The sequence below is a fragment of the Grampus griseus genome (genome assembly GCF_964374135.1).
Source record: "Grampus griseus genome assembly, chromosome: 15".
In the NCBI taxonomy this organism is placed as follows: domain Eukaryota; kingdom Metazoa; phylum Chordata; class Mammalia; order Artiodactyla; family Delphinidae; genus Grampus; species Grampus griseus.
The window spans coordinates 51,825,998-51,848,450 of NC_139009.1; the positions used below are offsets into that span (position 1 = coordinate 51,825,998).

The following is a 22,453-nucleotide window of genomic DNA, read 5'->3' on the forward strand; positions in this document are numbered from 1 at the left end:
TGCCTCTTTTATAGCTTCAGTCCTGTCTTAAAGGGCTAGAACTCCTTGATTTCCATTTTTCAAGGGAGGTGATTAGTCTGGGAAAGTTTGGGAGGATTTAGTATTCACCCATATTGTGGTGGACACACCCTAAGGTGACCTCCAATAAATAACACTCCTGTATAATAATCCCCTCCCGTTAGATGTAAGTGGAACCTTGTGACTTGCTTCTAACTAGTGTATCATGGCAAAGGTGATGGGGTGTCACTCCTTAATTACATATGATAGATACAGATATAGCTAGCTAGCTAGCTAGACAGACAGACAGACTGGAGAGATTCTCCTGTTGACCTTGAAGAAGCAAAATGCCATGTTGTGAACTGCCTATGGGGAGGGTCACGTGGCAAGGAGCAGCAGGTAGCCTTAGGACCTGAGGATAGCCAACAGTTAGTAAGAAGCTGGGGCCTTAGGCAAACAGCCATAAGGAAATGGATTCTGCCAACAGCCAATAAGCTTGGAAGCAGATTTTTCCCATCAAGGTACCAGATAAGAACACTGTACAGTTAACACCTTGATTACCACCTGTGAAACTCTGAGCCAGGAACCCAGCTAAGCTGTACCTGGACTTCTAAGCCAGCGAAACTGTAAGATAATAAATACGTATTATTTTAAGCCGCTGGATTTGTGGTAATTTGTTATGCAGCAACAGAACACTGTTGCCATATATGTGTGTGTGTGTGTGTGTATATATGTGTGTGTGTGTGTGTGTGTGTGTGTATATATATATATATATATATATATATATATATACAATCGATCTATATCTATATACCTGGACACTTCTTGTTGAGTAGCTTTCTAAATTTCTTTCTCCCTCCAAGTTATTGGTTTAATATTTACTAGGTTAAGTATGGACTTCCATATTGTAAAAAAAAAAAAAGAAAAAAATTGTTCTTTTCACTCATATGTTCAAATCTTATTAGCAAATGCTTTTGTGTTCTATTCTTATTTTTAAATTTTATATATTGGTTGGTATCTCCTTTCTCAATTCAGATTTTATTGAAATGCCTTTACTTTTCAAATACTTAGCTTTGGGTTTTATTTACTGCGTCCAGAGAAATTATTTTTTACTTTCAAAATGATTTCCTTCTGCTTTTATGGTTGTATTTTCTTCTTCCTCTTTAGTCTGGCTTGTCTTTTCCTTCCTTTTCTCATATTGTCAATTGAATTCTTTCTAAAATATTCCCTTTTATCAACCACCAAAAAAGAGAAAATTTTAAATCATAAAATTTCCTAAAAGTACTGCTTTGACTACATTCCACAGAGATTACTGTGGCATGTTTTAACCAGCATTGTTTTCTGAATAAACTCCTTTTGTGCTCTTTATTTCCTTTCCAATTCAACTGTTGACTCAGTAAGTATTTTTACATTTCCAAGTAGTTGGTTTATTTTTATTTGTTTTGGTTGTTACTTTATATTTCATTCTATTTTGGCCAGAGAACATAGCACATTTCATTTCTGTTCTTTTTGAACTAGTAGAGATTATGTCTGTGGTCTAGCATGTGGTGTATGACACCATATGGGCAATTGCCATGGACAGTTGGAAATTATACATAGTACAAGATATCCATTAATTCTATCTCTAAGAGATTTTTTTCTCAAGGGCTGGGACAGTCTCAGGAACTAAAGTGAGAGCTGAGGAATATCTAAAACTGTATTAGCAGGGGGACTCTGGTTCCAGGCTGAGCTGGGAAGGGCACCACTCAAGTAGCCTAGGAGTGTGTTGCTGAAATAGAGGGGGAATAGTTAAGAGAATAGCTGGTACGACAGGCCAGAGAGGTGGAGAAATAATAAGGTGTCACATGCACAGTGAGGCAGGTCCAACAGTAGACAAGCAAAGACGTCAAAGAGGAGATAAAGAGTGAGCGGTGGATCTCTCTGGCATATTTTGGGGTGGCATTTTCTGCTACCCTTCAAGGTCAAGAACAGCACACTGTAGGAGAGCCTGAAGTTAGGAGGAGCCGGAACACTTGTTAACTTCCACAACCTCTGCACTGGCCCTGGAGGCCTGCCAGACTTTACCTTACTTAGGAAAAATACTCCATTTGATTAATCTGCCATATTTGCATTTCTATTATTATGCAGTTGAATTCAAGCCTCACTGAGGATAGGACAGTAAAATTTCTTACTATAATTGTTTTTCTAAAATGAAATTTTCTTGTATTTATGCCCATTTTTGCTTTCTGCATTTTATAACTATATTTTAGGGTCATATATATTCAATGTTCTTAATATTTTATTATTAAATATGTCTTTTCTATTATATGATGATCTTTTCATTCTTTTGAATACTTTTTCCTTTTATTTGGTAGGCAGTGAAAAGCAAAAAAAATTTTTCTCATAGAAGAGAGTTAAAAGTTCTGATTGTCGTTAGTTAGGACCAAATGTAGAAAAGGAAATGTTTATTGTTTGTTTTAAGTTAATTACCCATTACTGCTAAAAAAAAAAAAAATGACTTACCACAGGTACTTACTTGCAAGATACAAATAAGCAAAAGACATAATGGAAAAGAGATAAGGAAATATAAAAATTAAAATAAAATATGAACCCAGGAAATGACTAAACATGAGAGTAAGTGAATACAGTCAAAATTCTTCTACTGCATACAAAGCACCCCAGTTCAGATCGAAAAACAAAATCCGTTAGTAAATTATGAGGTATACTCAAAGGTTTTTTTAAAAGAAAAAACCTGGAAAGTTAGATGACTATTTCTATCAAAATCAAACAGAAAGAAGGGAAAGGAGGGTTTCTAGAATCATGAGTGGCCTCTGAGGGCCCCTCATCTCCTCAATCCGGTTCTCCCACGGAGAGGGGGCCACTGCCCCCAAATGCCTCGGCTCTAAGGTGTGCTGTCAGGGGTCCCTGGAGGCTCCCCTTGTAGTGGGTACAAACCTCAGTCCACCAACTCAAGTGAAGAAGAAACAGAAGCTTCTCTGTTTTCCTTGATGCAGCTGAACTTCTAGTATAGTCTGCCAGGCCATCAAGGTGTCCCGATTCATCCCAGCCATATACGGTCCACCCCGTTTTCCTCCGGGTGTCTAGTTCTGGAGGACTTCCTGTGGCATGAGGATGGCACAGCAGGTGCTCCTTGGTTGCTATGGGGATGCAGGGTCCCTGGGGACTGGGCACCCCTCCACTGCTGTGCTGCTCTTGAGTGCATGCCAGGCTCTGTCTGCCTTGACACACTGCACACCCCCTCCCTTCTATGGGGTCTTGGCACCTCTCTGAATGGGATTCTATGTGGAAAATGAGGCACAGGCCCCCTGGTCTCAGATCCTACATGTTCATTCAGGATTTTGCTCTCTCCCTGGGGCTCTGCTCAGGACACAGGTCCCCGAACCCTCTTGTCCATGATCCACTAACATCTAAGATGGGGGTAGCAAACAGTCTAGATCCAGTTCAGGAGGTTTTTATCTGGCTCAGACAGTATTTAAAGATTCTTTTGAAAAGATTATGAACATCTTTTAAAATGAGAGTTTTGGCTTTTAGATCCAGCTACCAATTACAGGAAATGCAGAAGACAGAGGAAGTATGTTAAATGACACCAACAAAATCCAGACTGTGGAACACTCTACATGATAAAGGACCTGGCTTCATTAACAGATACATCGCAAGAGTCCCAAGGGTGGGGAGCAAACCTAGAGATGAAAGGAAACTTAAAAACATCAATCACTTGCACTGTGTGGACTTTGGGTCCTATTTCAAACAAACTATAAAAATAAAATAATATAAAGTAAACACTTATGACCACCACGAGAAAACTGTAAATTTTAACACTGACAGGCTATTTGATCGGAAGTTATTGGCGTTTATTTAGTGATGATATTGTGTTATGGTTTAAAAAAACATGAGTTCTTATCTTTACAGAGAAAATGATGAGTCTGGGATTTACTTCAAAATCATTCAGGACTGGGAAAGGGTGGGGTTATAGAAGAAACGAAATTAGCCATGAGTTGACAATTGTTGAAACTCAGTCATGGGTACAAGGAAGTTCATTATACTAGTTTGCCTAATTTTGCGTATGTTTTGAAATTTGCCGTAGTGACTTTCTTTTTTCTTTTTCTTTTTTTTGAAGGAGACCTTCCACATAAAAATTCTGATTTTGGATTCTTTTGGAAAAATGGAAATACCTGTTAACACTAGCCCAGACCTCCATCGTGTAACAACCAGCGGAATTGAGAAGTGTTACAGGAACATGCCGTCCAGGGAACCACAGACCCCACCACTCCCTGGTGCCCTTAAAGCCCACTTCCTGTATCGGTGCTTCAGCCTCAACATCAGCCTCTGGTTTGCAATCCATAAGAACTTTCCTTTCCTTCCTTCTGGGCCTTCACTCTCCTTCACTGGGCCCAGCCATCACGGGTCAGGTCGGGCTGGGCCAAAGTGGGTGCTTGACTTTCCCTTCCTTTTCATGATGTTTTTCTACCAAATCGTTTTTCTGTGCTCTGAAACCTTTGTGGTCCCCCAAGAGTGGAGGATTTTGAAACTCAAAAGCCAGAAGGAGACACTTCTCCCTCCTCCATCCCCTCCGGGGCAGTGCTTCATATCACATCCCTTCCCTGAGGGAGTGCGAAAGAACAGCCTGAGGCTTTAAAAGGGGAAACAGCAGACCAGGATGGGAAGGAAACCAGGGGGGAAATTTGGTTAAGAAGGAGATATGGGTCTTAGACATATCAGATTTGCAACTATTAAAACGTTGGATGATATCAAGTGCCACAAAAGGTGAAGGAAAGCAGAATATCTCATAGGAATGTTAACTAATCTTTCTGGGAAGCAGATTGAAAGTGTTAAGTGATGTGGAATATGGGCCACTCCTACAACCCAGTACTTGGGGACGCTGAGCCCAGAGACATTCTTGCCCAGGCCCCCAAAGAAACATGTGTGGATTTGTTCTTGTAGAATTGTTTGTAATAATGAAGATTTGGAAACACCTAGAAGTTTATTCATAGGAAAGTAGTTACATAAAAGGTTACATGAAAATGCTGAGTACCATTCAGCAGGTAAAAGGAATGCTCTGGTCCATATTTACTTATATTAACTTGGAGCCATCTCAAAATCTCATAGTCTTGACTGGAAAGAAGTGAGAAAAGAATGACATGTTTACCAAAGACTACTTAAGCATATTTTTAAAAATATGCACAAAATGATACCAATATTGGGCCTAGATACACATAGAAATATAGATTGGCCAGACACAAAGAATCACAAGGACGTAAGAGGAGAAAAATGAGATTGGGGATGGGGTGAAGGGGTCAAGAAAATAAAGTAAAATAAAAGTGAGCCCTGCGTATGCTAATAAAGATGGTATGCATGTGGCTAATTGATCCTGAGCAAAGGAGGTCTCGGCAAACAGAAAACTACAGCAAAACAAAACATCAGTTAATGTTTAAAATATTAACCTGATGCCTGTGGAAAGAGAACTCTGTGAATAACCAGAGGTCTGATGAGTGCCCAGAGGTGACCGAGCAGTCCTGCAGTCCCTGTGATTCCCTCCAACTGATCTCCTGCTGGGGTCACTCCATAGCTTGGCCTTGAGTTGCTTTTATCCACAGACTTTCAGCCTCCCAGCACCGCTGACTGCTCTCAGGAAAACTGTTGGATCACGAGATTTTCCCACAGAGATCGTCACCATGGGGTATTTTCAACCTGTATTAGCCTCGAGTTCCTCCAGCAAAGTCAGGATATCCTGGGAACAAGTACCCTCCAGCCCCTGAAGCCTCCTTTTTAATGCGCCTTCAGTACCCAAAACTTTCTCGGAGTGTTATATGAGGTCCGGCTTTTTTTGCTTGGGGCGTGGAGGACAGAGGTGAGCGGTTCTGGCCAGCAGCTCTGTTTCCCCTTGAAGCCCCACTCTTGGGGAGCGAGGGGGAGAAAGAGAGACGAGGAGCTATTTGCTGTCTCCCTAATCCATCCTTCTCTCTCTTCCTCTTCCCCTCCCTCCTTTCCTTAGAAACATATTCAGTGCTGAGTGTGCACAAGGCACGTGGCAGCCCCCAGTGAATCTGGCATTGCCCCCTGCCCTCAAGGAGAGTCAAGTCCGGGGGGGAGCAAGCGGTGAGTGTGGTCAAGCATGGTAGGAATTTGTGAGGGGCGAGGGAGCTATGAGACCACAGAGGCGGGCAGCTATATCACATGGGAGGCTTCTTGGAGGTGGTCCTCCTTGAGCTGAGTCTGAAAGGGTAAATAGAGGTAACAAGAAGGGGAATAATGGGGGAAAGGTATTCTATTGCAATGGCTGGGAGGCATGAAACAGCAGGACACAGAGGGAGCTGTCAGCAGTTCATCATGTCTGGATTTGGGGCTCCGGAAGAGCCTTGGGTGCTAGGACTTCGCTCATGTTCTATCTCCTCCCTGAAGCCTGCAGAACTGCCCCAGTCCTGCCAGATCCCCCTCTTCTGAAATCTTGGATCAACCTTTTATAATTGCATGTTCCCCTACTGTTATGGTGTGTGTGTGTGTGTGTGTGTGTGTGTGTGTGTGTGTGTGTGTGTGTGTGTGAGTGTGAAGGTTTTGTTTCCCAGTTTCAACTTGGAGAGGGGCCCACAAGCCCAGGGTTTCTCCCACCCAGTGCCTTGCATCCAGCCTTTACCCCACCGAGAGGGTGGCTCACCCAGTTCCGAGTGGGTGTACTGTTCAGTGGGGAAGCAGACTGAGGCGGTGGGTAGCAGCACCAAATCCCACATAGTGCGTTGGGTTTTCAACCTGAGAGGCTTCTGTAGGGATATGTCTGACCGGGCTGTCATCTGGGCCAATGCCCAGGTGAATGTTCTTCTCAGAGGGAGACCTGAAAGCCCTGGTATTCAGCCTCTCAGATGGTGCCCAGTGAGCCCCACCTCCCGGTTTTCATGGTCTTGTGCAGTCTCCTCCCACATTGTGTCAGGATTGATGGGTATGACCAACAAAATACAGCAGATTGATGGCATATGCCTTTGAGGCTAGCTCAATAAAAGACACTATGACTTCTGCATTAGTTTCTGTCTTGGACTGCTCACTCTGGAAGAAGCCAGCTGCCATGTTGTCAGGACACACAAGCAGCCCTATCAAAGGTCCATGTGGTATAGAACCGAGGCCTCCTGCCAACAGCCATGAGAGGAGCCATCTTGCATGTGGACCCCCAGCTCCAATCAAGCCTTCAGATGACAGCAGCCCCGTTCAACATCTTGAGACCTTGAGCCAGAACAACCCAGCTCAGGTGCTTCCAAATTCCTGACTCTTAGACTGTTAGAGATGATAAGTGTTTATCATTTAAGTCATGAAGTTTGGGGTAATTTGTTACATAGTGGTAGATAACTAACACAAAGCACTCGGCAATACTGTGTGGCTTTTCCTGCTATGGGTTTGGGGGTTTCCTGGCTGGGGTTTTGCCTCCTCTGACAGCAGAAATATGAGGGCTCCCAAAGGTCACAGCCACTCACCCCGTTCCTTCCTTCCACAGGTGCTTCCCTTGATGGGACCAATAGCCCAGCAGCGGATGCAGAAGAACTCTCCTCTGAACTTTCCTTATCTGCCTGGCACAGAGCATGGAGAATCAGCAGCCACCCCCCCACCTCCACCCTCCAGCTGGTCTCCAGTCAGGGAGGCACCGACCTTGGGCACCAGGACATTCCCAAAGAAATTGTGTAAACAAGCCTCATCAGAGCCTTCCATCCTTTGAAGCCCTCCCCCTCCCCCGCCCGCTTTTGTTAAGTTGGTATATGAACCTTTGCCTCTGGTTCCTCAGTGAGTTACTCATTACACAGTGCTCCTGCACTCAGTGTGTGCATAAACTTTGTCTTTTCTCCTGTTAATCTAGCCCCTACCCCCAACCCTCGAACCTAAATTGGTAGAGAAAAAAGTTTTTCCTCCCGATACTCTCTAATCAAAGGAATCCCCAGGGGCTATCAGCTGGGAAGTTCTGGAGCCCTTTGCACTGAGTTTGCTCTCTGGTCATGTGAACTTTCCTTAAGAACAGCCACCTCTGCAGGGCAGCTGCCCCAGGGAGTCTCAACCCCACACCCCAGCACAGGTGGCCAGGGGCCCCCAGAAACACAACTGCTGGACCTGAGGTCACGGCAAGGGCAAACTCTGACTTACAGAAGCTGCATCTCCTGGTCTGTAGCAGCTTCTTTTCAGATTTTGGCTTATTTAGCAAACACTTAGTGCTTGTTCTGTGCTAGGCTCTGTTTTAAATACATTAAGTCATTTAATCCTCATAACAACCCTATGAGGTCAATGCTATTGCCTTCATTTTACAGATAAGAATCCTAAGGCACAGAGAGGTTAAGCAATTTGCTCAAGGTCACACAGCGAGAGCAGCAGCATAGGAATTCGCACATGGGCAGCCTGGCTGTGCACTCTGTCCTGAGGTAAGAATTGTCCATTTGGTGATCATTCTGTGCCACTGGGGCACTGTTTCTCGGCCAGGGCTCCTGGGGCTGGACAGGGTTATGTGTTTGAGTTCTGGCTATAGGGAATCCAGAGGTCCACATCCCAGCTGGGCATGGCCTCCTGAGGAAGCCAGGCTACATCCTTACTAGGGAAAACCACAGGGGTTTACCTTCTGAGGTCAACCTCTGTACTCAGTCCTGAGGGTCTGCCTGAGGCGTGCCTGGGGCAGGAGGATATCCTCTCTGACCACGCTCATTCTTGTCTTCTCCCCTTAGCTCAGCCAGGCACCTGCGGAGAGACCCTCACACTTCCCGTCTGCCTACACCAGTGGTTCTCAACCAAGAGCAATTTTGCCCCCCGAAGGACATGTGGTGATGTCTAGAGACATTTTTGATTGTTGTGACCAGAAGGCTGCTACTGGCACCTAGTAAGTAGAGGCCAAAAATGGTGCTAAACGTTCTGAAATGCACAGGATGAGGCCTCACAACAAAGGGATTACCTGGTCCAAAAGGTCAGCAATGCCGAGGTTGAGAAACTGACCGGGGCCCATCTCACAGCCTCCTTGAGGCTGAGGACCCTCCACCACACACACATACACACACACGATCTGATTTCTGTTACAGTGGTGGTCCAGGGTCCTGGGGGTGGGGGCAACATGCATCCTCACCTCAGCATCTCTTAGAGGCCACCTCAGAACATGAAAGACTCAGTTTGCGCTGCAGCTACAAGTTTTTGGAGATAAGAATTTTGAGGCAAATGTAGCTGATGTTCTTTTGTATCAGGCTCTGTGCTAAGTAAGCATTTCACATATTTGAATTTAGGAAATCTTCATAAACCAGTCTTAGATGCTATTATTATCCCTATTTCAAAGATTGGGAAACTGAGGCTGAAAAAGGTTAAGGAACTCACCCAAGGTCACACAGCTAATAGGTGACAGGGCCAGGTTTCCAGCTGACCCATGCAGACCGATGGCACAGATGTACATACCCAGGCAAAGTAAAGATAGCAAGTTTCCAGGGAGAGCCCGCCTGATGCCCACCCTGGGCCTGCCGGAGGTCAGGGGTTTGGTGCCCTCCCCTGGGACGGAGGGATCCAGCACCACTCCACTGCACAGCTGCAACCAAGACTCTCCGAGCTGGGCAGAGAGCAGCTTGACCTGCCATGGTTCTTAAAGAGGGAGGAGTGGAGAGAAGGCAGAGGCGGGTTTGTTTTGTACAGGGACGGTAAAGACAGAAAACCCACGGGGAAGAGATGGGCGAAGAAGCCAGGCTTGGGAGCTCTTTATTAGTTACTGTAGCAGGGGAAAGAATGGGAAGCTTCTTTCTAAGCCGTAAATGCCATCCTTTGATCCCTGTGCCTATCAGAGATAAATGAGTCACTTAGGCCTCAGAAATTAATGATCGTTCTAATTATTACCTTAAGTGACCTTCCAGCAGTAGTAATTCTCACCACTCCCTGCAAAGTAGCTGTGTCAGGGTTTGACCAGGGTTGGGGAAGAGGCCGGACCGAAGTGGGGGGAGTTCCTTTGGTGACTGGGCTCAGTTTGCAAAGAGGAAATCAGCCTCAGCTCTTCAGGCCAGAGAACAGTTCGACCCAGACCCCAGCTTCTGGGCTCTGCCTTCTTCTGTGCCTTCAGGGCCCTGTTGAACCCTGACCCCACTGAGAGGGTTGGACCAGAAGTGTGTGCAGAGCTCCAGGGCCATCTGAAAGCAAGAGGTCGTTTGGTGCAAAGTTAACACGACCTTCCGCAGGCCCCTGCCCATTCAGATTCAAGGAAGAGCTTTGAAGTTTCCTTTGTGTGCATGTTTTCATAGCCCTGATCCTGCTGTACTGGAATTAGCCTGCAGCCCTGCCCATCCCTGGAGATTTATTCCCCAGCTACAAAAATCTTAGAAAAATACTGCAAGCTCCACCCAGCATCCCCAAGCCACTGGCTGCTTTTTCCTCAGGCTAAAATACAAAGGAGACCTCAGAACCGTCACCAGGAGACATTTTGTACGTGTTTATAGTTTCTCTAGAGTCATTCCGATGACCCCCTAGAACCGGATCTCGGGGCAAAAGCTTCCAAGATGTGCATGCTGGGAGGTGGGGCGAACGTGGTAAGAGGAAGGGTGAGAGAACAGATTGTCCCTGAAGCTGCCAAGGGCCAGGGCAGTACCAGCAGGGTCCAAAGAGAAGAAAAAGCAGGTGGACTGAGCCTTTCCAGTCGTACCCCATGAGCCAACCACTGCACTTTGTGTAGACAAACATCAGTCTCAGGAATCTGTGTTGCTCTGAGCGTCACAAAAGGGCCTCTGCTATCATATTGCCCAACCCCACCAGAAGGTCTGTAAGCTGGTATTGAAGAAGGGGGGTGGGGCAGAGGGAGGGGGAGTGGAGGAAGAAGAAAGACTGAAACAGATAGACGGACAGACAGGGAGGGAGGGAAGCCCGGAATCCCAAAGCCGGGAATCCCAAATCCCAAAGCAAAATGCCAGGTAGATTTTGCTTACCTGATTTGCTTTTCAGAGTAAAGACTCTGAGCAATGGTGCCATCTTGTGGTCATGAGGAGGAATTACAACCAGTCTCTCTCTCCCTCCCCCCGCATCCCTCCCTCCCTCCTTCCCTCCATCCCTTTATCCCCCCCCACCTCTGTCTCTCTCTACTGGGTACATAAATAGATCACATAATGGGAAGTACTAATACGTGTAAGGAAGAGAAATCTAGCAGGAGAATTGTAAGGCCATTTCAGGTAGTAATTGACCAGGCACAACTATTATTAAGCGGCTGACATTTGCTCAGAGGCCTGAAGGGGGCGACGGAGCAGGCCGAGTGCATATCCAAGGGAAGAAGGAATCGCCAAGTGTAAAGGATGCAAAGGCCTGAAGCTTATGTGTGGATCTCCTCAGGGCTGTGGTTCTAGCAGAAGCAGCTCTAGGAGATGACGCACGAAATGATGTAGGGGTCTAGAGTCTAGGGACTAAGAATAGATCTGACATGTATCCCTTCTCTGGCCAGCCCTGTTGTCAGCATCCAAAGATACCTTTAGAGAAATCCACCTGCCCAGGGCCCACAGAGCACGTGGGGTGGCCATGCTCTAGGTCCACAGTCAGGATCTTTTCTGGCTCCCATCCTTCCAAATCCAGAAGCTGACTTTCTCCCGCCAGATGGAGAAGCTTAATTAACATACAACAAGAAAATTACAATTTCTAGAGCCTCAAATAAAAGATGCCCCTAAAACTCCATAAAAATGGAACTGACCCCATTTCTTAGGGCTTCAGTTCTGCTTCCTTTTTTTTAAGAAACATTTAAGTTTTTAAAAACAAAGTAATATATATTCATAGTTTAAAAGTCAATAGTATTACGATGTTCATAATAAAAAAGAGCATCCTTTCTACCTCCCAGTCCCTTTCTCCAGAGCAAGCACGTCTAGTCTTCCCCTATTTGAGAAGCTGACTTTTGATGTGAGAAATCCAACACGCTTCACTGTCTGGGCCGGTGTTTTCTTTCCCCAAATTGTTGGACTCCCTTATGTGGCCAATGGTGATCCCACGACTCTGCCTTTGCTTATATCAAACAGCCCAGATCTCCAGCTGAATGACATGTCCACTAAGAACGCAAAGGTGAAATAAAAGAAGAGCAGCTCTTTCTGAGAGAGAGAAGGCCCAAGTGTTCGAGACTTGCCTACTGGCCAGTTCGTGTTCCAGGCTGGCCTGCTCTGCCCCTTGCTCATTTCACAAATGGTGCACAGTGTCCAGGTGTGTTTTGCTCCATTTCCAGGTTAATAGAGCACAGTTTGCAGCTGTGCTTACAAAATATCACCTGGAATATTATTTGGGGGTAGGGTGTGGGTTGCTAAGCTTTTTTCTTTATTTCTGTAGGTTTATATTCTCTGTAGGCAGGGAGCCAGTTGCTTACAAGTAAAACTGCTCCAAACTAGATTGCTATCAGAGCCCATTTGGTTTTGCTTTTCCAGCATATGAGTCAACAAGAATGAGTCAGATGCTTCCTGAGTGGCCTCTGGGTAGATGAGGTGACTGTTTCGTCAGGTTACTTGACTCAGAAGGTCAGAAATGCCCGCAACAAGAAACCCTAGGACTTGATAGCTTTTTTTCAGTGTTTGCATTCACAATCCTGTGCAGGGGCCCCAGTCTTTTCCCTGAGAGCATTCAGTAGCCTGGGTGGCCAGGTCAAATGACTGCTACCAAAATAAAAAAACAAAACAAAACAAGACCCACGGGAATGTTACAAAACAGTGAATCTAGTCTTTTCATTTTTGTGGTTTTGGCGACTGCTTTATTTGGGTATGTTCTTGATGGTTGATGGTTTCAGAGGGTTCTATCCAAGTGGAAGTCCTCTGACGAGAAAGTGTAAGTTGTTCCTTGTAACATTCCCCATGTTAGGGAACTTGGGCTGACTGCAGCTCCACGCTCTTGCTCTGGGCTCTTCAGGGTCAGTGTCTTCTGCTCAGGTAAGTTTGGCAGGTAAGTTTGTTCAGGTAATACTGTCTTGTTACAGGGCTACCCAGGGGGCACCTGACTGGGTCTGGGGAAAGGCCCTGGGAGATGCTTCCTCTCTGAGCCTGTACCTCGGCCTGTGTGTAGGGAAGGCAGGTTGGTCACTGCTGCCTCGAAGCTAACCCAGCCTTACCTGGATCAGAAGCTATAATAGTCTCACTTAGAGTAAAATCACTGGCTACCAGGGCAAAGCAGGACTTAGCTGTCTTCTCCCTGCCACAAGAAACAGGCCTGCCGTTGCTACCTCTCCAGTGAGAGTGAGGGTGACATTTGCCTCTGTGTGGTTTTCAGTTTTAGGAAGATGGAGTTTGGGAGCTGGGGGCACGGGGAGGCCTGACAATTTTGACAAGGACTTACAGCAGGATTCTTGGGTGCTGCCCACAGGACTAAACCACGGCAACATTTCACGAGGCCAGTTTGCCGAACGTATCGTGCCCAGGTCCGTCCTGGCTTATTGTTAGTTATCAGTTACTGTTAAATTTTAAGATTACCCTTTTTCATTCTTAAAAATGTCCTGCTTTGGGGGATAAATGATGTGGCCACCCAATATTTGGGGTACCTTTGGGGAATGTATCCTAAGAATGTGTACAAAGATGTAGCTTCCAGAGATGTTTATCACAGGGCTACTAGGCACGAAGAAAAGTTAGAGATACATTGTGTATCTACAATAATCCTACAATAAAGGATTAACTAAATTAGTTAAATAAATTATAGTACATCCACATAGTGGAATGCTAGGTAGCCATTAAAAAATGAAATGTAACAAAATAGCAAATATCATAGAAATACATGCATACTATTAAGGAAAATTACTAAACACTATATATATGTCTATATAAACATATATGGTATTATTCAAACCTAGTTTACAAAGAAAAGGAAACATATGCACTTAAAAGGACTGGATACACAACACTGTAAAGCAATTATACTCCAATAATGATGTTAAAAAATAAAATAAGGACTGGATGAATACACAATAAATTGGTGGTGGTTATGTCTGGGAAGTGGGGTTAGAAGTGGCTTCTATATTCTCCCTTATGCTTTTCCTGTGCTTCTAAATTTTCTACAATGAGCATATATGTTGTAGCAGAATAATGACCAGAGATGTCTACATCCTAATGCTCGGAGCCTGTGACTATGTTAGGTTACATGACAAAAGGGAATTAAGTTTGCATATGGAACTGTCACTGCTAATCAGCTGACCTGGAGAAGGTGAGAGCAGCTGGGATAACCCAGGTGGGCCCAATGTCATCACAGGGGTCTTTACATGTGGAAGAGGGAGGCAGAACATTGATGCCCTGGGAGAAAGTCTCCACCAGCTATTGAAGACGGGAGGGAGCCAGAAGCCCAGAAAAGCCGGTGACCCCTAGAAGCTGGAAAAAGCAAGAGAACCGGTTCTCTCCTAGAGCCTCCAGAAAAGGAACTTGGCCCTGCTAACACCTCGCTTTGAGCCCAGTGAGTCTCATTTTGGACTTCTGACACCCAAAACTTTAAGGTGATAAACTTGTGTTGTTTAAATCTGCTAGGTTTGTGGAAGCTGGTTACAGCAGCAATAGGATTTTAATAAAACAAATTTCTCTTTTAGTCAGAAAAAAAGAGATGATGATAATAAAAGTCATTTTAGAAGAAAGGATTAGAAATCTCTCCTTGTAATTTAACCCAACAGCCATCCAAGGAGGAGCTAGGAGGAGGCCTGGCACAGTCTTCTTCCTACAAAAAATCTGCAGGAGGTGCCCATAGGCACAGCTGGCTGTTGTTTTGTTATTAGTAGAAAATAATAATGCAAGGGATATAACTAGATAACCCAAAGGGCCAGCAGCCTGGGAATTGTCCTACAGCAGGGCACAGTGAATTGCACAAAATCAGGCAAGAGCAACAAGTACTAGGGGTCCAGAGAGGGAGAACTCTGGGACTAAGCAAGGAAACCAGACTTGAAAGGAAACCCTTTTCAAGTGAGTGGAAACTGCCAGGTGGTTCTGCTGGTGTGTGCTGGCAAATCCCATTCTGGCACCAAGGGACAGAAGAGACGTGATGGGCACGGCTCATGGGGAGGTTTTCCAGCCCCACCCAGGGGCGCGTGTTTGCAGTCTTGCCCATTCTGGACTGTTCACTGAAGCACGCTCACGGTGGGGAGTTGCAGAGGATTCTCTCTTAGATAAAATCCTTCCCTGTTTGCTTTAAAGGAACTTTTAAGGAAACGCCAGACCCTTAGTAAAGGCTGCAGTGAAGAAGGCATCTGTAAATGGAAACAGCATTTTGTTTTTCTTTGTTAGTGGGTCCAAAACCACCTCCCTTTCTGGAACAGATAGGACTCCGTGCAGGTGGGTGCCAAGCTGGGCTCACACGCTCCACAGGACACTGCCTCAGCCCTGGACATGGGACGCGGTACTTCCTCTCCGAGTCGGGCCCCCAGGCCTTCTTCACCTGCCCTTCGCTGTCCCGGAGGCTCGGTCAGCCAGCACAAGTGCTGAACATTCATGATCCACTTGGTCAGTGGGGCTTCATTTTATTTGCTCAAGCCATACCTGCCACAAATTCCAGAAGGTGACACCTTTTCCTAGTATTTAAGAATTTGATGAGCAAGTGGTTTATTTTATTCATGCTGTTCACTATTTCATATATATGTTTAAAAACCTTAATATATCATACATGCAAAATGATACGTGTTACGTATATATAACCACGCTTGAATACCCATGCCCAGCCGCACCCCCCGACCTCTTAGGAAACTTACTGGTACCTTTGAAGTCCCCTGTGGTCCCCTCTCTCCCAGAGGTAGCCCCGGGGATCACAGTCTTGAATTTCAGTGCGTCATTCTTCGGTTTTCTTTACAGTGTTACCACCTTAGTATGCGTGCCTATACAACATGCTATTTGCTTTTGCTAGTTGTAAAAAATTCATGTAAATGGAATGCACTGTATTCTCCTTCTGTGATGCTTTCTTTTCCCTCAGTATTGTGTTTTTGGTATGCAGCCCTGCTGTGGTGTGTCGTCTTACCTCTCAGGCAGTCCCTCCTTAGCCTTCATCTTTCCCGTGACCCTGCAGCCTGAAGGGCCGTGGGCTTTGGGTTTGTCTTCGCCCGGTAGTCCCGTTGGAGACCCCCCTTTCTTTCTAATTATGCTCCTCTTGCTTCCTCCTTGCCACCTTCCACCGTAACCTCCTTCAAGTGCAAAGACTATCCCCACCACACACCCAGGCATGTGCACCCACGCACAGGGTTTTTGTGCCTTTGTGACAAATACACAGCCATGACGCTCACGTGGAGGGGGTTTAATGATTGTGGCTCTTTTACTTTGCTGAAGTCTGGACCCTGGCAACAGAAATATGTTTTTCTTCCTATTTTAGGAAAGTGAAGCTTGCTTTTACTGCTCTTGGACTAGGCAGGCCATGCTTTGCAAATGTTAGCGAGCACAAGAATTACCTGGGGGTGGGGATGGGAGCTTGTTAACGAGGAGTATTTCTGGACCCCGTTCCCTAGAGGTTCAGAGCCCGATTGTCTGGGGTGGGGCCCAGGAATCTGCATGTTAGTAAACATGCCTCTCTCTGCCCAGCAATTCTGATGCAGACTATCTTTGGCCACTCCTTTGGCAAACACTGGCCCCTGTGCCAGCCAGAATCAGGGGAGCTTGACTAGCCCTGCGGGGGGCGTTCTGTGGGCCTGGGGCCTGCTGGGAGCAGCCTGAGATGGACCCACGGAGAGGCAGGCAGGTGTTCGTGAGCCAGGCCTTTCACGCCACGCCAAGGGAGGGTTTAGCAGCGTGTGCCCTGGTCCTGCATCTTGGGAAGATCATCTAGTTGCTGTGTGGAGGGGCTAGGGCTGGAATCAGGGCACCAGTTAGGAACCTGTCCGGAAAATGACCTTGAAGTCATGACTGACAAGTCAGACAAAGCTGAGGGAGACACCAGGTTTCAATGGGGCAGCATTTTAGTGTCTATAAGGATGTATGGTCCTGAGAACCTGGAGAAATATGTTAAGAATGACACTCAAAGTTCTAGAGATAGGAGAAGACATTTATACTATCTAGAGAGCCAGGGAAATGCAAAGTCCAATCCAGTGACAAAGCCCACTGGCTGTAATCTAACTTGAAATCCTAAGCAGCGGTGACACACCTCTAAGGCAGGAAGGCCACCTCTCCTAGCTTACAGTGACCCTGCAGAGGAAGATACATAGGGTTGAGGTGTCCTTTCAGTTACTCACAAGACTCTAGTCAGAGCCTGGCCGAAATCTGGTCTATAGATGTCTGAGAAGCAATTTTTCCCTAAGTAAAGTTGTTTCCAAACTTCTAAGACAAACCTGGGGCTTTTATGATCATGCAGATTACCTAGTCTTCTCCATGGAAATGCAGATTCATTGGATCTGGGTTGGAGCCTAGGAATCTGTATATTTAAGAAATGCCCCACATGGTTCTCATTTTCTGGGAAGTCTGGAAAATCCCACCGTCTGGGAAAACTTCTTTCGGCCCAGGAAGATTTATAACCAAGAATAGAAATGATTTAAAGGTAAACCTATAGTATTGATTCTTTTGTTCTAAGAATACCCTATGCATATTTGGCATTTTAAGTACTTGTAATGTCGAAGAGAATTTGCTCTGTTAGGGGAAGGGTGAGACTTATAATTCAGATTTTAAAGTGTAATTGAGTAAATGAGTTAGACTTACGATTTTGAGTTGAAAGTTTAATAAATTTATGTGTGGTGTTGAAAGTTAGGAAAACCTAAATTGTTACCATATTTATCCATTTAACTTACTAGATTTATATGTTTTTCAAAAGTTCTTGGTAAGATTTTGTTTGCGCAGACAATTGAGGAACTTAAGAAAAAATTGCATATGTTAAATTTATAAATGTTTGAATGTGTTAAATTAATGATGCTTATAAAGTGGACCAAATATTAACCAAGTAACTACTAGCCAAAGAAATCCTTAAAGATGTTTGTTATAGTTTTGTTTACTAAATTTATAAATAGGGAAAAATATTTTAAGAACTTAAAAGCTAAAGGAAGATTTTTAACAGATGAATGGATAAACAATGCAATGAACATAGGAGTGCACAGATATTTTCAAATCAGTGTTTTCGTTTTCTTCAGATAAAAACCAAGGAGTAGGGCTTCCCTGGTGGCGCAGTGGTTGAGAGTCCGCCTGCCGATGCAGGGGACATGAGTTCATGCCCCGGTCCGGGAAGATCCCACATGCCGCGGAGAGGCTGGGCCCGTGAGTCATGGTCGCTGAGCCTGTGCGACCAGAGCCTGTGCTCCGCAACGGGAGAGGCCACAACGGTGAGAGGCCCACGTACCGCAAAAAAAAAAAACCCAAAGAGTGGCATTGCCAGGTCATATGGTAGTTCTATTTTTAGTTTTTTGCGAAACCTCCATGCTGTCTTCCCACCAACAGTGCGTGAGAGTTCTCGTTTCTCCATGACCTTGACAACACTTGGTTATATTTTTGATGCTAGCCATTCTGACAGGTGTGAGGTCATGGCTCATTGTGGTTTGGGTTTGCACTTTCCTGATGAGCATCTCTTCATGTGCCTGTTAGCCATCTGTATGTCTTCTTTGGAAAGAATGCCTGTTCTCCTCAGGAGTTCTTGATTTCCATTCTCCCAGTATTGATCACATCCCAGCTGTGCTGAGGCATCCTGCCCTTCATTGGATGCTGCAGAACAGGTGCCTTATTGGTGAATCAGCCCTCAGGCCAGGGCTGCCCTAAAGGAGGCATCAGTGGAGGTTTTGTCTGGCCTCAGACCTCTGCTACTTGGAAAGGGAAGGCAGCCCCGGTCGGAATGGGCCTCCACACGGCCTTTCTTCCTCTTGGTCTCCCTCTCTTGCTTGATGGCTGGAATAGAAGCTCCTCAGAGGCCAGGCCCCAGCCCTTGTCCACAATCAGGTCTCAGGTCCAACTCCACGTCTGGCCTGGCTCCCAGGCCCTGGGACGAGGTGGTGAGTGTGGAGGGACTGTCCAGCTCCTCGTGCAGGGAGAACCGGGCCTGTCACTCTCTTGCTGTCAGGGAGCCCCAGGTTGAGGGGTCCACCCAGGAGTGGGTGGCACATGGCTGTACCCCTGTGGGGATGGGGCCGGCCTCATCCCCACACATTGCACACCAGCATCTTTTTCAGAGCCCTTCGGGGGCCCCCGGACAAGGAAATGAAGCAGGGGGTTAGGTTCCTGGGGCCATTTGCTAGATGAATAAGCGGGGAAGGTGAGGAGGAAGTAAGGGGGTGAGAAAGGCCTCTGGAAAACAGGTGCTTCCTGTTCCTACCAGGAAGCACATCTCCTGCTGGATTCAGGCCCCTGGATGGTAGAGAGTGACACTTGTGACATCTACTGCCTGCTGTTGCTGCAGGCTGCCCCTGTGCCTTTAATCATGTTGAAGTCTTGAAAGAGCCCTGCAGGGGGGAAGAACACCCTTCCTCTTCCAACATTTCTGCCAAAACATCAATGCCTCAGAGACCCTGCATGGTTACGACCCTGCACGGTAAGGCTTAGCTGCTGACCTCAGGACACCTGTCATCTGTGAGGGAGGCTAGGCCATCACCTCAGGCAGAGAAACAATAGTGAGCCAGGTGGAAAAACTCTCATAGAAGAGGTGGATGACACAAGTCAGGTAGGTTCCCAGAATGGGTATAAAGTCTCCTTCGTCATCAACATTTGGGAACTTTGGTCTTCGAGGAAATGAGCGAGGTGGCCATCAAATCGTGACCCTTAAGACCAGGATGAATTATTTTTTTCTGGTATCTGCCTCTGTCTTTACTCCCAAACTCCAGAAAATCAAGAGGAAATAAGATCAGAGTCAGCCCTGGGGCCAAGTCTGCCCGCAAGCAGCTGATGCTGGTTGATCCTTCCCTGAAGGAGCTCCCACCAGCCTCTACACAGTGTTGCCTGTAACCAAACACTGGCTTTAGAGTTAGGGCCGCGGGATGGCTCGTGACCTTAGGAACTCAAAGCTGACACCATTTGGTATAGCAGTAAAATCCTGAGGTCAGGCCTGGGAGAAGCCCATTGGCCTCTGGTATTTGACCCCTGCTTAAGTGTTCCTTGTCCCTGTATGGAGTCATTTCTCAGAGCTGAGCAACACGGGACTGCCAAGCACCAGGGCCATGAGAGGGCCCAAGTGAACGATCCAAGTAAAACAGAGAACTCGCCACGTCGGCACTGACATTCCTGACTTAGGAGAGAGTACAGCAGCTTTTCTCAGTTTTGGCTGAAATATGGGAATTACCTGGGCAGCTTAAAAAATATCAAGACCCAGGTCCCACCCCCAGAGATTCTAAGTTGGTTTTGAGTTGGGCCAGGTGACTCTAATATGCCGCCATCAGCACTGAGAGCCACGTTAACACCTGGCTGGCCAACTGGCGTCTCTGTCGGGGCTGAAGCCCATCCGCACGGCTTCTGGTGCAGGCTCTGTCTTTGACGTTTGTTGTGTTGGTCCGAGGAGAAAGGACAAAGGAGAATGCTGCTCTTGGTATGTTTCTGGGTGGTGTATTTCTGGCAGGCCAGAATTTAGAAGCTTTGGGTGAAGAATGAATTTTCTGCTGCCTTCTTCTGTCTCCAGCTGTATCGGGGGGTCTTAATGACCCAGGATGAGGTCATGTCCTGGTGGTCACTAGATACCCCTAAAGATCGCCCAGTGGGTGGTGAGTTCCCGAGGCTGGGGGTCATCTCCAGGTGGTAGGGGCACATGGCGGGCTCTGTGGACTCTTGTTCCTGCCATAGTTCTGAGCCCTTAAAGTGGATACTCACAACTTGGACTTGCTCTTCTTCTTCTGGTCTGAGATGAGGTGAAACAAGCCTGTGGAGTGACTAGGAAAACTAGTGATTAGAAGGATGATCTAGAGTCTAAACTGTGGGAGCAGTTCCACAGGTATGAAGAAGGGGAAGGGCATCGGGGACCCGTGCAGTCACGGAAGGCTCCGCAGAGGAGGTGAGACTGGAGTCTGGAAGAACTTAGTTATGAGGATCAGGGGAGGGGAACTTTTAGCAAAGGTGAGTGAAGATGTTGAAAGAGGAGATGACAAAATTATAAACAAAGATCAGCTATTAGGATCCATGTGGTATAAGGAGGGGCAAGCAGGTTGGCTTTCTTCAAATAAGTCTCACCCTGGGATTCTTTGGTCAGAAATGAAAAAGATTTTCTTTTTTTTTTATAGTTCTCAAAATGAGATCCCCAGACCAGAATCATTAGCATCACCTGAGAGCTTATTAGATCTGTAAACTCTCAGGCCCCAACCTACTGAATCAGACTCTGGAGGTGGGGTCCAATAATCTCTCCCTTTCCAAGCCCTCCTGAAGCTCATTTGTTTGAAGGCCACTGTCCTACTCTGCACCCTTATCTGCTAAGTGGACTCTGGTTATTATTGTCAGAGAAAAGGGACCTGTTTATTCTGGGATATGTCACTGCCCTCCCACTGGTCGATGGTCATATTATTACTGACCTTTTGTCCTGTCCAAGTGACACAGAGTCAAATAGTCGACAGACTCTTATTCACATAACTCAGCCAGCCTTTATGGAACAGATGCCATTTGCTAGGTGCTATTCTATGCTAAGCCCTGGGAATGCAACAGTGCACAAATCAAAGTGTGTTCTTCCATGCAGCTTATGTTCTAGTCAGGGGATGATCCATCAATTAAACATAAAAATATCTATAAGTTCTAGATTTGGAGAAGAAAAATATAAGTGACGGGGAGGGGTGTTTTCTCAACTGTGGTTAGAGAATATTTATCTGAGGTGATATTTGAGCAGAAACCTGGTTGAAATGAGGGAGAAACCACATGAATTTGAGGGAGAGTGCCCAGGCACGGGGAACAGAAGTGTCGAGTCCCTGAGGTAGGAACAGAATGTTCTAAGATGAGAGAGGAAGTCAGTACAAGGTGGAGAGAGACAGGCCTGGGAGGCAATGGCTAGATCACGAAAGAAACTTAGTGATCCTGTTCAGGTGACTTCCCTGTAAGCGAGGGCAGGCTACTGGAGGGTGTTGAGGGTGTGAATGATGTGGTATCTCTCTGAACAAAACTCACGCTGAAGAATGGACCATTCCATAAGAGTAGAAGCAGGGAGGTGAGTTAGGAAGGCTAGAATAATCCAAGTGAGAGATGTGGTATAGAGATGGGAATGAAAAGTCGTTGGAGTCTAGGTGTTTTGAAGGAGGAGCCCTAAGTCCATGCGGATGTATTCCTTTGGGGCAGAGAAGACTGGACAGTGGCTTCTGGGTTTAGGCGACTGGACCTGCCTTTTTCTCTGGTCTAAAGGCCCCTGAGGATTTCCCTGGCGGTCCAGTGGTTAGGACTCTGCGCTTTCACTGCGATGGGCCCAGATTTGTTTCCTGGTCAGGAAACTAAGATCCCACAAGACACGTGGTGTGGCCCCAAAAAGTAACTAAATAAAATAAAATCCTATTAACAAAATAAAGGCCTCTGTCTTCCCACAGTCCTACACCCGCAGGAGGGATGGGGGCAACCTGGAGGCATTCAGAGGATCTCTCCCTTCCTCTAAACTCTGCACTGGCCATCGGAGGCTGCCTCGTAAGCTTTTTTCTCCTTATAAATGTCATTCTTTT

At 46.2% G+C, this 22,453-nt stretch overlaps 1 long non-coding RNA gene across 2 annotated transcripts; it reads left to right on the forward strand.

The window, feature by feature from the left end:
• The first annotated feature begins 5,483 nt into the window (after positions 1-5,483).
• LOC309833730 lies at positions 5,484-7,744 on the forward strand. 2 transcript variants are annotated; one of them, XR_014297802.1, is made up of 4 exons: positions 5,484-5,845; positions 5,990-6,093; positions 7,011-7,231; positions 7,475-7,744. It is a non-coding gene; the product is annotated as an uncharacterized lncRNA (long non-coding RNA). The 2 variants fall into 2 exon arrangements; XR_014297801.1 differs by having other exon boundaries at positions 5,484-6,093.
• Positions 7,745-22,453: the final 14,709 nt, after the last annotated feature.